The 21,288-nt window shown below is 40.6% G+C and overlaps 1 protein-coding gene across 1 annotated transcript in view; it reads right to left on the bottom strand.

The window, feature by feature from the left end:
• The window catches only part of magi3a (membrane associated guanylate kinase, WW and PDZ domain containing 3a), a 98,983-nt gene that overhangs the window by 40,186 nt on the left and 37,509 nt on the right, over positions 1-21,288 (bottom strand).

Below are 21,288 nucleotides of genomic sequence, written 5' to 3' on the forward strand. Positions count from 1 at the left end.
CACACGCAGCGTGGGTGAGAAAACCACCGTCTTCCTATTAAAGACTCTACTCTCTACTTGGAAGTTGTCTCAGCTACAAAATATTCACCACAAAGTCTCATCAAATCTGGGTTCAGCTTTTTATCTGCTTGTTTTATTTATGTTGCAGTCACAGCTCTTTGAGGCAAACAAAAAAATTAAAAGAATAAAAATAATCACGTTTGTTGTCAGAGTCTCCAACCCAAGAACTACTAAACTACTGTCGCTTTCCCCTGATGAAGAAATCAAAATCAAGCAGAAGCCAAGCTGTGAGTGATGTCGAGCTCCTGTTGAGAGCTGCAATAATTCAGCACCAGTCACATCACAGACCGACACCTACAGACCGCAGCAATTATATATATAGGAGAGTACACGTGGAGACATCTTTAGTCAGCGCCGTAGGCTGATCTGTGAATTAACACTCTCTCACATAAGACAGTTTGGGGCCCACCTCCAAGATACATTTGATGCCGTTTGGAATAAGATTCACAGACGGAAACGTGGTAAATGTAGTACGCAAAAATAAATGCTAATATTCTCACAGTAGGATTGTGAAGTACTACTAGTGGTGGAACACTATTAAAACATAATCAAATTGATTAGAAGCTCTTTTAAAATGAAATTGATAATTGCGACAGATAGCAACAATAACAAAAGCAAAATTAGGCCAGTCAAACTGATGCGTTAATCACGTTTAAAGTAAAGTTTATATAAATATATCTATATATTTATATATACAGTTCATATTGTAAATATAATGACAGAAATGATTTACGTGAAATTCAGAATATACAGCTATTTTTGTAAAAGTACATCGGAGCGTTGATGTACAGAAACATTTCCAGTCCTAATTTAAAAATGTAAGGACTGAAACACCTTCGGTGTAATCTGGCAGCTGGTTCCATCTCTGAGCCGTGTAACGAGTAAAAGAAGTTTCACTCTGTTTGAAAATGAACTTGTGGGATCATTAGCAAACCTCTGCTGTTTGATCTTTAATGTCTTGAAGGGTAAAACACGGTTAAAAACGGCCAGATCTATTTTGAAATTTAAAGACACGCAATAAAACTTTTAAATCAGTTCTGAGGTTTACTGAGTTTCAAGGATGGGGATGATGTGGGCTGAAGAAAAAAAACTGTTGAAGATAGTCGTGATCAAAGTGATTTCAGTTTCTTTACAAGTTTTTCACTTCCTGTACTTTTCTGGCTCCGACTTTCATCTGACGATAGAGTGGATTTTGGAATGTCAAGGCCGTTGAGACGACTCTGTGGAAGCTGCTGCTCCGCTGAGGCCGAAACACAAACTGCAGCGTGGCTGATGGACGAGCTAGCGTCGGGCCAAGAGGAGCCTGTCCCTCTGTTATATAACCATTGACTGACACCGTGAACATGAGGAATTCATGTCTGATCCAGACTGGGGTCGGCCTTGTTGCTATGCTTCCCAGCTTCATATCCACAATCCTGCGGTTCACATTCCCCCAAGATTTAAGACACACACACATATTTTCCTCCCACTACAACAGGATTATTCCCATGTTAAGTGGGATTGGAGAGATTTAGTCTCCACCCGGTCTCTCTTCACACTTCTACATATCACACAAGTCAGCTTCAGAAGTGCACTAATGGCCACCACAGGTTGCAGTAAAAGGTATGAATGCAACTGGGTCGACAAAATATCTCACAATTTTTCTCATGACATTTCACACACGTTTGCACAAACACATGCAAATCGTGCAGCAAAGACGCGCCTGACGTTTCCAACAGTGGGGCCCTGGTGGTCCGCCTGTCAGGTTGTGTTAGCGTGCTGCATCATATCTCCAGAGACTGAGAGAAAAGAGAAAAGAGAGTGACGAGCACCTCCCAGCTTCCCACCCACTTAGAGTGCAGTGCATCAATGGGCCACCAGGCTGGTGGAGCAGTGCATGATGGACACAATGGAAGCTTTTGTGCGTTGTTATCTATCTATTAGATTCTCTCTCATACAAGGAGTGGTGAGGGCTTAAAGTTTAAGAATACAAAATGAACTCTTTGGGGAAAAAAAGGGTCTGATGAGGTGGGGTTTGTGTGTGTGTGTCAAACTGGTATAGCTATACTTGTCAGGGCTTTTTCTTTTCTTTTGGACATATTTTACTGCTGTAGGGACATTTTACATTTTTCACATCCTCTCTGAGTGAGAGGGTATTTTGAGGTTTAAATGCAGATCCTCTCTGAGTGAGAGGGTATTGTGAGGTTTAAACAACAACCCATGTAAAAAACAAAAAGGTTTGGTTATATGCATGAGATAAAGATGGTGGGTTTGGAATTCCAGTCATAAAATGCATGGGATCTGGAATCTGCATACATTAAATGTGCAGGTTGGAGACACTAGTTTTGGAAATTTTAGAGACAAACAAAAAATATTCAACTATTAAGTTAAGCACAAACCTTTATGTGATTGTGTATCACGAAGAACAGTTTAAGATGACGGCAAATCATGATTGGGGAAAAGTTCCAGTTGCAAAACAACAATGATTTATTCACAGTTTCCGTCCTAGGAGTATTAAAATGACGTAAGTCTTGAAATTTAAGTTTTTCTCTAACAAATAGATTTAGGTTGCTAGGTGAAAACACTTAAGTTGCTTTTTCGTTGACATTTTGTCTTAGAGAGTCCAGTCTGACTGAACTCCTGTCTCTCTGCCTGTGTGGTGCTCGATCAAAGGTCACTCACACGTCTTAATAACGGCTCCTGCACTTCTATCCCTCTTCATGTTATTGTTTTTTTTTCTTTCCACTTTTGGCTAACCTTTTGGCTTAGTTTCAGCTGCTGTGAGTCTCGTCACGACCTCTTAACCACCTGTTGATGTGTTTTCACGAAAGGTTCAGATTTCTGAGAGAGGGCGACGTGAGTGACTAACTTTAATTTGCAATAAGACTCTTTATTAACCCTGTACAAACAATAACAATTCTGAATTATGACAAACCAAAATAGAACTAACCAAATCACCCGTTTCTCCTTTGCTGCTGAATATTATGGTTATTACAGCTGAAGTGACAGTCTATATATATAACTGAGAGGATCTTTCACTCCTTTCTAATGAAAACTATAAAAGAAGTTTGATGCCGACACTTTCAACTAATGTGCCGTGTGACACGACTAGGTTCTAGCTGCACTGCAGCTTCTATCTGCCTGTCATCTGCATCGCCTCAGATCAAGGCAGATAAAAGAAAAGAAGAAGAAGAAAAGAAAAAAAAAGAAACTCAGAGGGCCTCTGAGCCTGCTATTTATATTTACAGGCTCCACACACAGAGGTGAAGGATGCACAGATCAAAACAAAGGGTTTAAAGAGTGCAAAAGAGACACATTGTTTTGGTTTTACAAACAAACCTAATTCAATGCTATACACACACGTACAAAAGGAAACCATACCAGCTGTTCCCTGGTGGACATCTGCAATTTCACATTTGTCACAAAGGTAAATTTGAGGTCAATTTCAAGCACTTTTAGGTTAGGTTTTTTTTTCCCCCAAATTTCTTGGATTTTCTAACTGAACACCAACGTTGCCACAGACATTTACCTCACAACGGACTACTGCAGACCTACTGTATGTCCGTGGTTACCAACGTAAAACAAAAATCACTCTGTATTATTATTTTTTTATTTACCCCTTTTTATTTACCCCCTCTAGTGGCTGCCATAATAAATAGGTTTAGTGTTTCACATATAAGCCAGTAAGAAAACATGATGACCTTCCTGAATGTAATGTCGGACTTTTCTCCTTTATTATTATTATTTATTATTATTATTATTATTATCGTACACCAGGTTAAAATGCCTGAGGAGATGACAGAAATAATTATCAGTACAAGACACAAACACGACCCATGAGCAAGTGTGAGCCAATCCTTGTGCACGGTTGACATGTGCTTTATTCTAATAATAATAAAGCACAGCAGAGATTGTCGGAGGGGGCGGGGGGTGTTGGGGCTTCTAATGAGAAAAGGTGCGTGGTGATGGAACCAGCACCTGATTTACCGCCGCGTTAAATCAATTTGACATCTTAGTACAAATATGTGGCGTTGTTCTGGATAACGGGTAGAGAGAAGGAGAGAGAGAGAGAGGGAGAGAGGGAGAGAGTGTGTATTGGCGTCTAGAGAACAGCCAGTTTCACCACAGAACACGTTGGTGTCTACAGAACAGCCAGTTTCACCACAGAACACGTAGATGAGCTAATACACAGAACAGCAGACAAAGACAGGCAGACATATCTGGTTACATCACCTGTGGCGTATTTCTAATAACTGATGAACGTGTTTAGTGAAAGTGAGCGTGACGAAAAACTCAACTTTCTCTAATTGGCAGCCAATTACAGTGGAACTGGGAGGGAGTGACTTTTTTTTTTTTTTTTTTGCTTACAAGGTTCGTCTTCCGCCATTAGTTTCACAGTTTAAGCTGAGAACTGTAATTAACCGGCGAGAAAGTCAGTGAGACGTCAAGTCCAGAGATTAATTGAGGATGGAGGTGAGCTTGAGGAGGAAAAGTGGTACAAAAAAGGAAATCAATGCGGTCCACACACCTTTTTAACCCCAAAGGTCAGATATGAACATCCCATTCAAAATCTAATTAGTGAGTCTGTACGTATCTCAGTGAGAGGTCGGTCTGGACCGCAGCTAGAACAAAGGCCTGTGACCCACAGTAGCTGAACACTCTTGAGAGCCTTAGTGGAAGGTGACAATTACAAGTTAAACTAAAATTGCTATTCGATGTGGTCCCACTATTGTCAATGTAATAATCATCAGTCCCCTCGGTCTTAGAGACAGATGGCGTCTGAAAGTACTCGTCATTCAGGAACATATTGCTGGCTCTGGGAGGCTTGTTTGCTTTCGCTGGCAAACTGTGATAAATGTTGCTTGTTGGTTTGAGACCAAATTAGATATGACTATTTATACACTGAGCCTCTGAGAACTGTCAACATGACAAGGTAGGAGTCATTCATTACATCATCTTAAGAAAAACGCTTGAAATATTTGATCAAATATTATGAATCGTTTTATGAAGACGTTGGAGGATTTAAGTTTTTTCTTTAGAGCAGTTCTGGAGTGTGTGTTCCCGTCCTACAGGACAACTCCGAGGACATGTCCTCTTACTCATGCATGATGAAGGTTCTCACAGATTTCTAACGAGACATTTCCCAAACCTTAATTTCTTTTTTGACACCAAAAGCATGTCGGCCTGTCGTCCTTTCCATGTCTTCTGGTTTTCCATTTGCACTGTGCGTCTGAGTGGAGTTGCACCTTGTCAATACGTCTTTCAATTAAGGACAGCGCCTGCTGTGGCTTCATGAGTAAATTGAAGGATATCTTTTCAATTTATCAGTCTAACCCGCTTTAATGAAGGAGTTTCTCTGAATGCCCTGCACCGAGGTCTGATGTAAGAAAGTCCAAAGGAAGTAAACTTCTCTCTGTCCATTGGATAATTCCAGGCAAAAACATTGTATAATTCCATCTTATTCACCAGTTTTCTCCAAAACCTGCTTCTATTCTTTGATGAAGGACCGAAATCCAGTTCTTCCTAAATTTACAGATAGTGAGAAAATAACAATACACAGCTCTAACCCTGTCCAAGTTTTCTATTAAAACTTAATAGAAGGTGTTGGAGGTTGTCATATCGTACCGATCCACAAACAGTGGTCACATGTCCTGCTGCAAGACAGTTAGACTGGACGTTACATAGGAGAGACGGGGGCTGGAAATTCAACTGACCGTCTGGAATACAATGTGATTTCGCGAACCAACCGTCAACAACCTACGTCAACGCTTATACTTTAGGGGAGTGAACCTTTGCTGCACAACTGTTGCCCAAGGGCCGCTACCCCAGAACAATGAAGCTCGACAGATAATTAACACCATCACATTACGTCAGAGATAAATAGAATCAAAATTGACTTATTTTGAACCTTGAGTTCCTTTGTCTTGTATTGCAACACTGTGAACTGTATGAAGAAGGCAAACATTTTGCTCTGTTGTTCACGATTCATCAAGAGCCAAAGCCAAAAGAATATGGCGAGATCGAAGGAAACAACATGGATGAAGAGGAATAAACTGGAAACATTTGAAGAGGAATATTTCTTCAGGCCTCTTCACCTGCCGTCTCTGCAGAAATCGACTTTGCTTTCATCTGTATCCGCGCAGCTTTAATACACTATAAATTTGCAGATATCTTCACACCTCCAGCGGAGAGGTTAGCCGCCCTGTAAAGCTTACGAGGAGATGAAATGATCGGAGAGAAAAAAATACCAGTGTAAAACAGTCAGGTGTAGAGGAGAAGACAAAAAAAAAGGAGCTTCTTTTGTAGATTTCATTGTGCAATTTATGTATATATTTTCTCATATAAAATATATATATATATGGTCAAATATTGTGTTGTACAAAATACAGACACTAAGTTGATTAGGGCCACCAAAAGATGCAAAGTTTCATACATTACTTGAGCAAAAAAGTTACATGAACACAATGTAACGAGCAGCATCTACAGCCGCTGCTGCAGAATTGCACCCTGCGCCTCAATAACTTGGCCTGTCATTGACAATATGCAGCACGATGCATCACAGAGAATCCCAAGGGACGTGGATGTCTCTCTAACCTTTTCTTGCCTCTCAACACACACACACACACACAGTCTGGTGTACATGAGTTGTGAGGTCTTCACAAAGACATAATGGATTCCCTAACCTGTTACCCTAACCCAGCGGTTCCAAACTTTTTAGCCGTGCACGCCCTTCTAGATCCCAACCAGGTTGAAACACCCCCAACTTCTCACACCCTCCAAAAACGAACCTCCCTGCCCTAACCTTAACCATTCCAAACACATTTCTAATCTTAATCTTCCTCCTCACTCTGTCCCCACAAGGACAAAATGTCATGACAACAAACCACGTCCCCATGAGTAAAGCTAAACCTACACCTCACACACGAACGTTTAAAGGTAAACTTCATTAGATATGCTGTAGCAACAGCTAGCTAGAATTGCGGTTCAATACGTATTCCGAACGTGTTAGCCCTTATTTATGGTCGTGACATCGTAACCGTTGAGTTTGTTGACTTACAGCTGAGGTGTCAAACTGACGAGTCGTTCTTTGTACCGACTGTTTTCTTTGGGCAAAGCATCAGCAGAATTAAATATTTACTTAAATCTTGACCTTGTCGTGCGCTCATGTGACGGTTGTAAGCGTTGAGTGAATGGGTGGTGAGTGTACGTACGTATGTGCGTGCGTGCCAGCACCGTGTGCATACCTGCGGCCATGTTTTCGCCACATCTTATACCAACGCACCATAATATTCAAAAGTGAGCAGTAGGAACGAAGTTTAGTGGGAAAAACAGAGCCGGAGGAGCTGCACACGCTGATTTTTATGTGTTCTCTATTCTTGTTGCTGGACTGACCCAGATGCTGCCTCGCTCTTTGACTCACACACTAACACACACACACACACACACACACACACACATCTGAAAATAGCATCTTGCTGATGTGGCCACGCAGCAGGGCTGCATTTGCACAAACTACTGTTAAAACAAATTGATCAGTTAATTAATTATGGCAGTCATTTATGCAGAGAAAACACAAACAGCGGGGATTCACAGAGCAGCTGCATCAGAAAGGATCGCTGACTCTTCACTGCTTATGGCTGACTTCACTTATTTTTTTTTTTTTTACATTTATGGCGAGGTATAGCGGCCAGCAGAATAAGTTAGCACACATGAAGGCAGGATCTAAGGCATCTTTGATGCTTTATTCTACAAATGATCAAAGTCGATTCATTAAAATGTACTTTTCGGAACATTCCGACGATCATCAAAGTTTTGTTACACACCAAAATTAATAATGTTCTTTCATATTTTGGAAATTTGTTCATAGAGCCTGAGGAACACGAAGTATGAATCGGAGTGTTTGTGCATGTGTGTGTGTGTGTGTTGTATATGCCACAAAAGAATGGATGTTGGAAACCTTTGTAATGGTTCAAGGCCCAACTTTTCTCCAGTTCAAACCCAAAAGTGAAAAACTGAAGGCGTACTGTAAATTACCATTCCTCCGTCTGTGCCAGTCACCATAATGATTGGCTAAAGAACCCGATCCTTGTTGTCCAGCTCCAGGAGGACAGGCAGAGGAGGAGCATGAAAAGAAATCCACTTTCTTGAATTACCTTCATGTATAATGTACACGAGCCTCCACTGTGAAAAGGACACTGGTTTATCAGTGTCATGAGTCAGCTGGATGAACCCTGTCAGTGTAGGTCATGTGACATCCTTCTGAGAGATGCATTTGTGCCATATGTAGTGATGGGAATCAGTTCCAGCTTCTTTTTTTTCCTTCTCTTGGAAATGTCAGTCTGGTAATTTCTTCACCAATTCTCCGTACTGATTCTACAGATGTATTTGTTTGATGGCGCATTTCAGCAATAAATTGTTTTATACAGTAATTCATGCAGTAAAGTATAGTTGCATTTTACAGGAAAAGACACAGATGACTTTTGCAAGACGTGCATTGACAACAGAAAAGCTGGGAAATACCCACAGCATGCAGAATCATTTAGTCAGTCAGTTAATTTACGATCGGTGTTCCGTCTTTCATACACTAAGTAAAAACGGTGCCGATAACTTTCAGAGTCTTAAATATCCTTGATATAGTTGATCTTAACTGCTGCAGAAGTCGCAATTATTTTAATCAATTTTTAAGTTGTTCTAATAAACAGCAAATACAAATGCATACTTTACTGTACACCAAACCATTACTGCAATCAAACCTACAGGGGTCCTCGGTTGACGACGTCCTTGACCTACAGCATTATGTGGTTACGCCGCCATCTGCCATACATTTTTTTCAAGAAAGTATTTTACCATCATGGCAACGTATGGCGTTAAAACAAGAGCGGCAACTACTTGGACAGAAGAGCGGATGAATATGTCGTAAGGCGATGCTAACGACGAAAGACAGCTTCGTTTACATTGGCTAGTTGTACGTCACACATCGGATCGTGCTACGTTCGCTTTCTTTCGTTTGGACTTTTTGTCCTTTACGGCTCCTAAGCGTAAGTCTGACTCTTCTGATGTAGATTACGACGTTACCTTGACTTATGTACAGTATGTGAGTGTAATTGTACAATATTTTATTTACTAACCCAATAAGAATTACGTGGAGAACCAATAAGGGATCAATTAGAAGAAAGAAATGATATCAAAGTGATATCAACGATGGACTCTAAATCAATAAATTCTTATCAATTCCCATCACTACCTACAGGCTTTACGGGGTGCATGAGTTACTGTAGCATGGGTTTACTATTCTGTCCATCTGAGGTCTTTGTGGACGCTGCCCGGCTGCTGGATACTGACATTTAGTCGGTGATTTATCTGTGGCTCTCTGAAGGCACCGAGTGAGGTGCTCCTCAATAAGCTGGGCAGATACCCAGGGAGGAGAGGGCAGTCACATCAGTCACTCACTGCAAATGAAAAGGCTTTAGCAGCCAGACAGCGGAGAGATGGGAGCAAAAGCTAACAAAAAAGGAAACAACAGCAGCAGCAGAATACCAAATGAATATTTACCTCACGCTGTTTTATAAGATCTCCCGCCCCGATGACTGATATTTGTATTCGTTCAGTTACACCAAGCAGGCGATTGTGGCCTTTAATAAATATTTCTTCTACACCGCCATCGGACTGATGGATGGCAGGATAAACAGAAGCCAATTAAAACGTGTGTTTGTGCCTGCTGCTGCGGCGAGGAGTCAAACAGACGAAGGATTCATGCAGTAATCTAACCATATATACGCAGAGTAAATATCTCGAGTAAACACAGAGGGAAGTAAAGATCGACACGATCTACACATGAAAGGTTGTTTCATGTATTTAACCAACACTTCACTGTAACGATGATGAGTGTATTCTACTGTGATGGATCTATATCAGAACATGTACTAGATGTACATACAGTAATGTAAAAAAAATAATAATTAAAAAATATATACATTATATAAAAATAATATTTTGCTTCTAAATATATTACTCCTTGGAGGTTGATCCAGCATATATTGTCTAAGCTTTCCATTGTCTTTGGATCCTTGGAGGTTGATCCACCATATATTGTCTAAGCTTTCCATTGTCTGGTTTGTAATAACCAAACATTAAATAATTAAATTCAGGGAACTTAAAATCCTACATCATCTGCATAGAGTGAGTCTCTTGAGTCAGGCGTACATTCAGAATCTTTTAGTACAGTTTGGTAAAAGGAATAAAGTAACCCTTAGACTACAGGTAGATACAAAGACCAAACATTATAGTATACACAAAAGTCATGTAGACTGAAAAAAAAAAAAAGGCTCGCATAAGGCAGAAAATATGCAAAAACACAGTGACCTCAGAACCAAGTTACAACCATGTGGCTCATGTTCTGCTTTTTCCTTTACCAGGGGTCACCAAAGCAGTATTTCGCAACCTAATTTGCTGCAGATTTTAACACTAAAAACCCTTCCTGACGTAACCAAATCTAAGATTGGGAACTACATAGAATGGAATCTAGAACATTCCGTGTGTCAGGCAGGAACGACGACTACGTCATTTTAGCCCCAAGAAAAAACAGCTGTAAATAAACCAGCATTCATTCTTCAAGTTAAGAGTTCAACAAATGTGAGACCTCAGACTCAAATTATAGAGATTTTCTGGTAAGAGTATTTGTAGTGATACAATTACAAAATATTCTCATCACTATCAAGAAAATGACAGATCAACACCCTGTTAATAAGCCTCCTGAAAAAACAAGAAAACTGCAAAAAAGAAAAAGAAAAAAGAGGACGGTAATAACAGCGGATAGTCTGCGGAGGTGAGTCATGGTTTGCTGTTGTTCGGAGAGCCATCCAGGCAGAACTGATTTAATGGAGCCCAGCCTCCTCCCTGTTGATCCATAGGTCTTGGTTATTAGTATGATGTCAGAGAGATAGCTCGCTGGAGCTCTGCAACGGAGGGGGTGGAGATTCCCTTCGACTTATTTATTCCATGTGTGATGGTTACAGCTGACTTACGAAGACTTGCTCACATTTGCTTCGACATACAGTACGAAAAAAACAAACAAAAAACAAGCCCTGCTCACCTCCTGCGTTGAAAGAAAACGCAGGGCGGTTTTAATCTCGACCTCTCGGGCTGAGCTGAGAACCAGTACGAAAACCCCAGTGCCCCTCTCATATTACAAATGTGGTAACAAAATCTTTTGCAAAAACATCAATAAATGCCTGGAGTCATTATCAGGCCTGACCACAAAACACGCTGGCTCCCTCCCACCAACTCAAGTCACGATAATTATTTGGGTTTCCTTGAGCACAGATGCTTTTCCTGATACTTTGGAGATGAACTGTGATGCCAAACACAGAGAACACGCATGGTTAAAATAAGGTCAATGTGGGAGGGAGGTGGAAGATGAAGCAGGGTATTATGGGAAACAGTTTACACAGGCATTGATGCCGATTTAACGCAGCTACAGATGTAGTAGGTGTGTCCTTGTGTTTGTGCTCTGTGGGCCCTGTTGTTGCGGCTGCAGTCGGAGGTGTTCTGTTTTGAATTCAGAGACAGGCACGGCTTGTTTCTTTTGTGCTCTCCTCACACGCTCCATGGGGTCTCCTTTGACAACCCCAAAGCTTTCCAGTTCTTGTGCATCTCGGCTTGCCGAGAAACACCTCTGCATTTTCTGTGTGTGTGTGTAAATGCCACAGCAAAACAAGTAAAACACACACACAACAACAACAACATCAACAACAACAACAGGAGAGAGGAACGGTGTTGAATGTTTCAACTGATATTTGTGATGACACCGGGGGAAAATGGAAATATTCTGTTAGAGTTATATGGGTCACCGTGGGTCGACTGACTTTCCCAACAACTACTGCACCTCATATTGGACTACATGACCAAGGAGACAGTGGTATCATTCCATTCACGGTTCATATTCAAATTCAATCATGTTTTCATTCTGCTGAAGCCTAGGAAAACCTGCTTCAATAACAGATTACCATAGACAGTGCATACGATAGCCCATTGTTTCCCAAACACTGGGTCGCAACCCTCAGATGGGTCGCAAGAGATTCTTTTTGGGTCGGCAAAAGGAGCATGATCACTGCTATAGGCTATAGCAGTGTTTCCCAAACTTTTTTTCTGGGGACCCATATTTTAAAAGTCACAAACCTCTGTGACCCAAGTCAACAGACATTATTCACAAACTCCTGGGAAACATGGTGCGAGACGACCCAAAAAGAAAAACCTGAGGGTCGCAACCCAGGCTTTGGGAAACAATGGCCTACATGACGTGTCACCTTGTGTTACATCATAAAATATTAGCTGTAAAAAGGAACGTCAGGCAGTACGTGTATGTGCAGGATCTGTGTACTGTTGTGCTAATGAATTAGCTTAATTAAGTATAGAACAGGGTCCAATTATCATACACTATGGGATTTTTTTTAAATTATTGATTGTTCATTTTAAAGTTAATATGATTGTAAAATTCCAATAATAAACACATGTCTAACATAACTGCTCCAAACACTCGTTGGTTCAACACACGTTGAGGTCAGTTTGCGTTTTACTGATTGGTTTCCTAAACAAGAGGCTGAGTTCTCCTGAGTCTATCATGGCCCCCTGCAGGGCAGTTATGTAACAGGGCTAAAGGCTAGGCCTGAGTTTACACACAATTTAGTTGTGGTTACTTTGTAGTACACACAGTACAAGCGGTAAAACTTGAGGCAGTGGCAACTTAGCAGACGTTGGCAAAAAAAGACAGGGAATGGCCTAGAGCAACTTTTGAATCTTTTATCCTTTTCAAACAACAGAGTAATGCACACCTTTAGGGTGGAGACACCACATTTGTTGAGGCATTGTGGTCTTTATTTTTCCAATGTTTCCGTGGTGATAAATATCTGTCTGAACTAAGTGAACTATAAAATCGACACCAGAATAAAAAGGCACATCCCATAGCTACAGTCACACAAGGCCTGTGTGAAAGTATCGTGAGGATTCGTCAAACAAAAGACAGTGAATGGAGTAAACAGATTCATATTTTGCTTTTTTTAATGTTTTTTAATTATTATTATCTTTGTGGTTTATATAAGACTGCACTCCATGCAGTTCACAAGTGACAGATAATCTGCCGTTGGTGCTAAAAGGCACATTAACGCCCCGAGACAGGGAAATTGTAGTAATTATTCTTAGCCTTGAAAGGCTGAAATACGGGAAAAAAAGAGGATGCATAATTTTTTAAATGAAGGGTTGAGGATTTGACTGCAGGTGAAATTACAGCCTACAACCGCAGTCGCTTATTTCCACATGGGAGAGGCCGGTGGTAGCAACAAAAAAAAAACAACAAAAAAAACCTCTGTTGGTTTTGCTGAAAGTCCTTTCAACAGTTACAGTGTCTCTGCAGCAGTTCTGTGAACGGCCGTCATTTACCAGGAAATGATGTGTTTGTCTGCGGGTTTGTTTTGGTGTTGATCTTTTCATGTCGTCGTCATTAAACAGCAGAACAAACGTCTCTGGTCATTTGTGCAGTGACACAAATAACTTCTAAGATATGTACAGTGGAGGTCAACCTCTGGAATTCACAAACACACACAAACACACAGATGAGCAGAATAAGACCAGGTCTCCCAGTGTGACAGAATCCATTTAGCTTAATGAATCAAAGAGAACATCCCTATATTAGAGCTCATATCCCGGTGAGTGTGAGGAGAATTCAGACGCTCACCATTACCAAAGACAATAATAAATTCAATTAAGTGTGAGATACAGCTGCGGGGAAATCTGTGCCGTTCTGCATAATAATCCAATTTTTTTGTGAGAATAATTCTTAAATGTGTTAAATGTGTTATCAATGGAGAAACGACCGAGGCGAAGGGTGAGGACCAGACTCTACAGCAGGACAATGTCTGGGGACACCTACAATGTATGGTGTCGCCATTAATGTCAACTGTTTCATATTTTATTTGATGCCAGTCAAATACATTAAAAAATATAACTTTGTTTTCTTCTCATTCAGAACGACCACCAGAATGCGCTGCCCTCTATTAATCACCAAACTAATGACAAGTGAACCTAATGATCTCAATTTACCCTAGTGTGGTGCCGCAATTAAATGTTCTACTAATTAAATGAACTAATTAAAAGCAACTTGCAGCAATGGTGGTTTCAAATAACTTTATACGTATTGTCTTTAATGTCCAGGAGACGTTTTAAAATGAAAACTGTCCGTGGAGGAGCGACTTCCTTTTCTGCTCCGGTTCATGTGAGAGCTGCAGCAATGTTAGCCCCACTCCTGGTGCTCTTATTGGTTGAGATATTCGATATTTCTACAGGAGTCCCAACCCTTCACTGTTCAAACTCTCACTCTGTAAAGAATGAATTTTCTTTAGTTGTATTTGGAGCCAGTAAACAACAGATGTTCACTCTAATAATGATCATTTAAAAACATGTGCTAATGTAGCCATAAAGTAGTCATCAGTGGCAATTATTATGACTAGCAAATGTTTTATATAGTTACTCAATTTAATAAAAAATATCTTTAATAGTAAAAATACAAAATTCCCACTGAGAAGTTAATTTTGTCCTTAAAAAGCAAATTATGTCTGAATTAAGAATGTTTTTATTTATTCCACAGCCGATTTTTGCTGCCATTACTCTACGCGTCCCCAAGAGGGAGAATTTAACTCTATTGCACCAGTGTATAATTATAAACTCTAATTGTGTTCGTCACAATTGAGTGCCAGTTTTTTCAAATGTTCCTATTGATCAAAGGGAGACATCTGTGTCCACATGTGACGTGGACATCTTTGTACCTCAGGACGAGTCCGTCAGAAAGCCTACAGCACATGTTGAATCTGATGAAGCTGATGCAGAAGCACTGGGTTTTTTTTTTTGCGTTTTTTTGTGATGCAGCCCCTAATTTTCAATTACAATAGCAGATTAATAACACTCAGCACACCCAGGTGGCGCCTGTGATCAACTCATCCACACAAGCTTGCACAATAACATCTGCTCCACTCCACATTCGGCGCCAGCTTGCCCTGGTTAACACACGGAAGCAAGCTCTGGACCCGAATAAAGAGGAGAGGAGGAGGGAAGGACACTTCACAGAGGAAATGTTTCCCATGAAAATGTCCTCAATTTGTCCTGAAGTACAGCAGGTCACACAAGGACGCCCGTGACTGCACCATCGCTCCTCACTGGAGTCTGCATCAGTGATTCAGTGAGGAATAAAGAAACCGGAGCAGGGCAATTATGAAGTGAATTCTCTCTGATCAAATGGACTGACATCAACACATCAGCTCGGTCTGCAATTACCCCAGGAACGCTCATCCTCGCAGGCGTTGGCACGTGGGCAAAAAAAATATCAAACTTTGGCAAATTTTGGAAGACTGACACTCGAATCAAGTCAGCTGCAAACCGTGGCAATGAGGAAGATTTTTTTTTTCCTTATCGTGTGGTCTCAGTTAAAAGGGCAGCAAGGCTGAGATCAGGCTTAAGTGTAGTCAAATATTTCCATTTAAATCAGGCGGCAGAGGCGGCGGAGGAGGAGGTGATGGAGGAGGCAGTTTTCACATCAACAGATTTAGGCGTTGCTTATTGATGTTTGAAGAACTAGTAACTAATTTACTCCAGTCCTCTGGGTCTGCTTTGACTTTGCACACTGTCGTTTGATCAATTGCACTTGGGAAACATAAAGATAATGAATCTGTGCAGCCCACTATGATTATCTCAGCGTGAGACCTCGCATGGGTGACTGGGGATCTACATAATGTGTGGTTTATTTCACTTAATTATTATTACAGCCTAATGAAGTCCTCTTGACCCAGAGTGCTTCAGTGTGCTGCAACGGGGGAAAAAAATGAACAAAAATGTACAGAGGATGTGTCACGTTTCTGAAGAGGCTTTTAAGTTTACTTTAAGTGTTTCAATACAAACATGGGATGAATTTGAGAGTAAAATAAAAACACTCATCCTCTGCAAATTAAATTGATAGAAACTGATGTTAAATATGGCTGTAAGTGGTAATAAAAAGCCTTAAGCACAACTAGAAATGTGGAGGGAACACTCATCTTTTGGAACTCAAGAAGAGATGAGATGCTGAAAGATTGTGCAAGCCCTTGGCTAGAAACACATATTTTTGGAAGAGCAAATAAAGCATTTTAAAATTAAATAGGTCTGCTGTTAGCAAAGCCTTGACCCAGATCCCAGTGGAGGTGGAAGTCAGGCTTGTAAAGCTGGAGTGATTTTTCCATGTGGTGATGGTGGAAAATGTTCACTGGTCTGACTGGTCTGCCAGAAACAAGAACACGAAACAAGAGAAGAAGACTGAAGACTCGGGCCTCAGTCAGCCAGCTGATGAGATTTCAAGGAAAATTCGAACAATGCTTTTTATCTACCTCACAATCAGACGACGATTATTACCGTCGCTTAAATAGATTTCCATTAACCTCTGAGACTGGGGTTCAACTGGAGCCGGGAGTCAGAGAGATGAGGAGACTGATTTCATTATCCACAGATTCTCTTCTTTACATTCTCATTTCGATGTGATTAAAAAAAAAATTTGGTGTTTTTTTTTCTTGTACAGCTTTGCTCTGAGCTGATCGACCGACTGTTGATCAGCTCAGCTCTGTCTACTACAGTTTATCACTGGTTACTACAAGTCTTAGAGCAGTATTACAGCCGCACGGCTCGTTCTATTGACATGTATTTAGTTACTGTACAGATAGTGGACAGATAGTGGACAGATTACAGATATTGGACAGTATGTATGTATATACTTACTGAACAGATACTGGACAGATTACAGATATTGGACAGTATTGCACTGATACTGGAGAGTATTTGGACAGATTATAGATGCCAGATAGTTTGCAGATACTGGACTTCATTTTCATTCTGTAAATACACAGATACATATGGGACTCTTATTGTATGTAGTACTGAAATACTAATTTATGATACTGTATGTAGAAAAAAAAGTCTTAATTTTTTCATTGTGAACAAAAATACTTTTTCTAATATACAAATAAAGACCTGAACTCTGAAAGGACAGACACTCAATAATAATGTGAATTTCCTGAATAAAGGCCAGACGAGACAATTGCCTTTCATTGCAGAATGTAAAGTGAAAAGAAAAGAAAAGAAAATCCAAACTGTCTGTTTTTCACCTCAAGTCACATCATCCAAACAAACAAGGACCCACAGATCTATTAGGCTTCACTGCAGCAAAGTTGCCTCATCGTCAAAAGAGAGAAATTCCTTTTATGAGCGTCTGAGTCAGAGGAGAAACAGGATGGATTTGGTCGTTTGGAGGGTTAAAGCTCAAAGACATAAAAAGGTGAGAAAAAACAAAAAACAACCCCACAAGAACAACACAGGTTGTGAACATAACTGAGGGAGCAGCAGCTGTGTTTCTCCTCTGAACGTTGTTGATCTGATGAAGAGTCAAGAGATGAAACAGCTTGTGATTGATGCCACATCTGTCCTCCCTCTTTTTTTCCCTGCCACAGGCAAAATTGAGATGAGCATGTTGTCATACAGAGCCCAGTTGGGATTTATGGTGGTGGGAAATTGTTATGAAAAATGATAAAAAGCTGTTTCAAGGTTTCAGAAGAATTAGACTGAGAGAGAGAGAGAGAGAGAGAGAGAGAGAGAGAGAGAGAAATGAAGGCAAAACACCTAATGAATTCTACGAGGATGGATGTTAGGACACCTTGTTGCCTTGGGGAAGCTGAATGCAGTTGTGCTGTGGGGTCCTTTGAATGTGAATAATAAAGAAGAAGAACACAAAGCCGACAGAAGTTAAAGGGCTGTGAAGCAGATTTCCAATGACTCGCATCGTCTTTGTCACGTCACCGTTTCTAAATCCAGCTGTCCAAGACCGCATATTAATCAAGAATCCAAAGACTTCCATATGGCAGCGGCTGCTGGGAGTGACACCCACTGTTGTATGTTTTTGTACTCGTAAGCCAAAGCTAATTTGACGATAACGAGCTAAAGCAAATATCTTTCGACGCCATCATTTTTTGACATCGTGATGAGTGCTTGTGTCATCAGTGGTTTGACCTTTGACCAGCCATGTGTTGATTGGAAATCGAGTGACAAAGCCGTTATTTGGTATAGCAAGAACAACCGCAGAAGAAAAGTGGGTATTGTCATCCTTTACTGCCAGCGTAGACTGCGTTACTACCACAGTACTTTATTGTGATGCAATGAGTAACTCAGTCCATAAAGAGAAGTACTCTCTTGTTGTCCACTACAGTATATGGCTTTATTTTTCTACATCAACTCCAACCAAAGAACACAGAGGAAATTAACAGTACTACTGTGGTGCAACAGTACTGGAAACATGCTACAATGTTTTCAAAAAAATTTAACACCTGTGAGAGATCAGATCTATTGAAGAAAATCTTGTTTTTCTTCAATTCCTGCGAGTATATCAGCACTGTGTTCAACTAAACAGGACCAGGCTTCAGACTAAGTAAATTGTGAGTAAAATGAACCTAGAAGATCATTACATAACTTTACATATTAAATACTGTAATGTAAAGTAAAAAGTTTTACTTTGCTGCAGATATATGTGATGGATTGGGGGGGGGAAGCCAGATGCAGAACCAGAAGCAACCAAAAGCAAAGGGAAAATCAACTGTCACAAAACTGCATTTCCACATTTGACAAAAGTAGACTTCAGTGATTTGCCAAAGAAAAAAGTCTTGAGTTATCAGAGGGCTGTGACTTAAATAAGAGTAGAAAGCTTTCAGTGGGATGCCTTTTCATTTCCAGGCTGCATTCAGAGCTTAGAGTTGTTAGAAAGAAGAAAAAATGTGAAGTCAATCAGAAGCGGGAGAAGCATCAATCACTTTGATGCCTTCTGGGGATTTCAATCCTGGGGACTGTGGAGGTGAGGTGTGCGAATAGTTTGGCTGGAGATTTCCTTAAAATGCTGCGCACCTCTTTGTTTAGTAGGTGATAAATAGTGCTTTGTTGTGTTTGAAGGGCCATGGACGTTTGGTTAGAATCTCAGTAGCATCTGCTGAAACTAGCTCTCAGGTTCACGCTCAATAACATATAATGCAAAGGATCAGAAAAGCATCAGGAACCTGAGGCTGAATATTTTAATTTCAGCACTGAAAGTACAACATTTTTCACCAGGTTCTTCAAACTGGGGCTTCACAAAAAGAGCAATGCATAAAAAAGTAGCATGGGATGCATAAGGTAATATCAGCGCACAAAAAATAATTTGGTTTAATGAACAATGAATTCACTGATTCAGCCGCCAATCAAAATGTATTTGAATTTAGAAGCTATTGTATCAAATATCGTTACATGACCAACTATTGTTACAAGATAAAACATGCTGACTGTTAAAGAAAATGTAGGTAAAGCCATACATCTGAATGACGTCACCTGACTGTGACCCAGAAACAACAAAGACAAACTACCGTCATTAGAAACACGACCAATCACAGCTCTGAAATCCACACATATGATAACCGAGGACATATGCTTGCAAAGATCCACGTGGCCTAATTACCCCCGCGCTCGTATGGCAGGGTAATTGATGGTGGAGTTGCTGACTTAATACACACGGAGGAGTGTGTAGCTGTGGCACAGTCTGTCTGCATGCAGAGAGGCCAAGTTCACTTCCCACCGTCCTTGAAAGCTAGCAGCTAGCGACTCCACTGTGCTGGTGAATGCAGCGGGGACCAGAGCATTAGGCTGTGAGACACAGCGCCGTCTCTGGGGTTTACACTCAGTTGGACTCCCGTGGTCCAAGCAGACAAACGGCCCCGAGTAGTCTTCTGAGCAAATGACTAAATAGTCCCTAGAGGATTTTTCTGAAAAATTTCATCAGTAAAAGAGCAGAGAGTTGGCGGTTCACCAGTGTCCTGCCTGGGGCAGCTGTAAACCAAGAAGAAAATAACCACATCCAACACTTTACAATGGGCTCATTTCATTAACCTGCATCAACGACAACGTTATAGAGACACATTAGACTGATTTAATGCAAATTAAAAACAACCATTGATGTCGGAAATTAAATTTTGTAAATTTGTATCATGTTTTGGTTTTGGCAAAGGATTGACCACAGTTGGATCAGATCCTGTCCCTGTTCTGAACCACCGATCTCTGTACCTTTACCTTGAAATGGTAAATAGACTTTCGGCTTCACTGAACACTTTGGCAGTAAGAGATTCTGACAGGTAGCTGCACAACTGAGCCATTTTCTTTCGTGCAGATGCTCGGCAATGTAGTGTATGCCAATCTAGCAGGTATGAAAAACTGTCAGGACAACAAACTGAAGACCCAAAAAATAACTGTTAAACAAGCAAGTTGTTGGATTGAGTAAAGCTGGTGGTGGATCATCACACAGAATAGACTGGTGAATTATAACATAGTCACTTTTTATAAGCTGAAAAATGCAGTGCAATGTATACTTCTGTAATTGGTAATGTTGTGCAACAGTGTGAGTGTTTGCTGCAGTTCTTACCTGATGATGATGGTCCACGTTGATTATATATGACAGGGTGAGGAGGATCCACATGATGGTCCACGTTGATTAAATATGACAGGGTGAGGAGGATCCACATGAAAAAAAAAAGAACACAAAGAGAATAGAAATAAATTGTCGTGTTCTCATACATCACTGTTGTTCCTTGTTCTGCCTCTCTTTAGGTACCACCATTGTTGGTGCCTTCTCCTTACAGCCACGACGTATTTGTCTCAGATGTCACAACATTGTATTCAAATGCCACAATGACAGCTGGCATTTAGAGCGACATATTACACCGCTTCAGGGGCAAAATGGCAAAAATAAAAACACTAAATACATTCACTCCGCCATTGTAGGATGATACGGAATAACAGCCGGATGGATTTCAGCAAACATTCCTCCATTAAAGGAACGTCCCCTGAAATAACAACACACATACACAGATACACAGTGTACTGTAATACCTTCTTTAATGGCCTAAAATACCCAGGACATTCAAACGTTATGGACGTTTTACTGCGGCCTCCACTCGATCTGACTTGTCACAAACTGCAAAGACGATCCTCAAGTCCCAACAAACATACACGGCAATCGTTTCCATTGCATTAAAACGATAGGATGAACCGGTACAGTCTCATAAAGAAGCCTAACAGATCATTCGCTGCTACATTATTGACTCCAGCCTCGCTGCTGGTGAATAAAACATTTTTACGGCATGAGGTGGAATCAGTTTGAAACAGTCACCTTGA

Source organism: Cynoglossus semilaevis, chromosome 10 (genome assembly GCF_000523025.1).
Source record: "Cynoglossus semilaevis isolate Cse_v1.0 chromosome 10, Cse_v1.0, whole genome shotgun sequence".
NCBI classification, from domain to species: Eukaryota; Metazoa; Chordata; class Actinopteri; order Pleuronectiformes; family Cynoglossidae; genus Cynoglossus; species Cynoglossus semilaevis.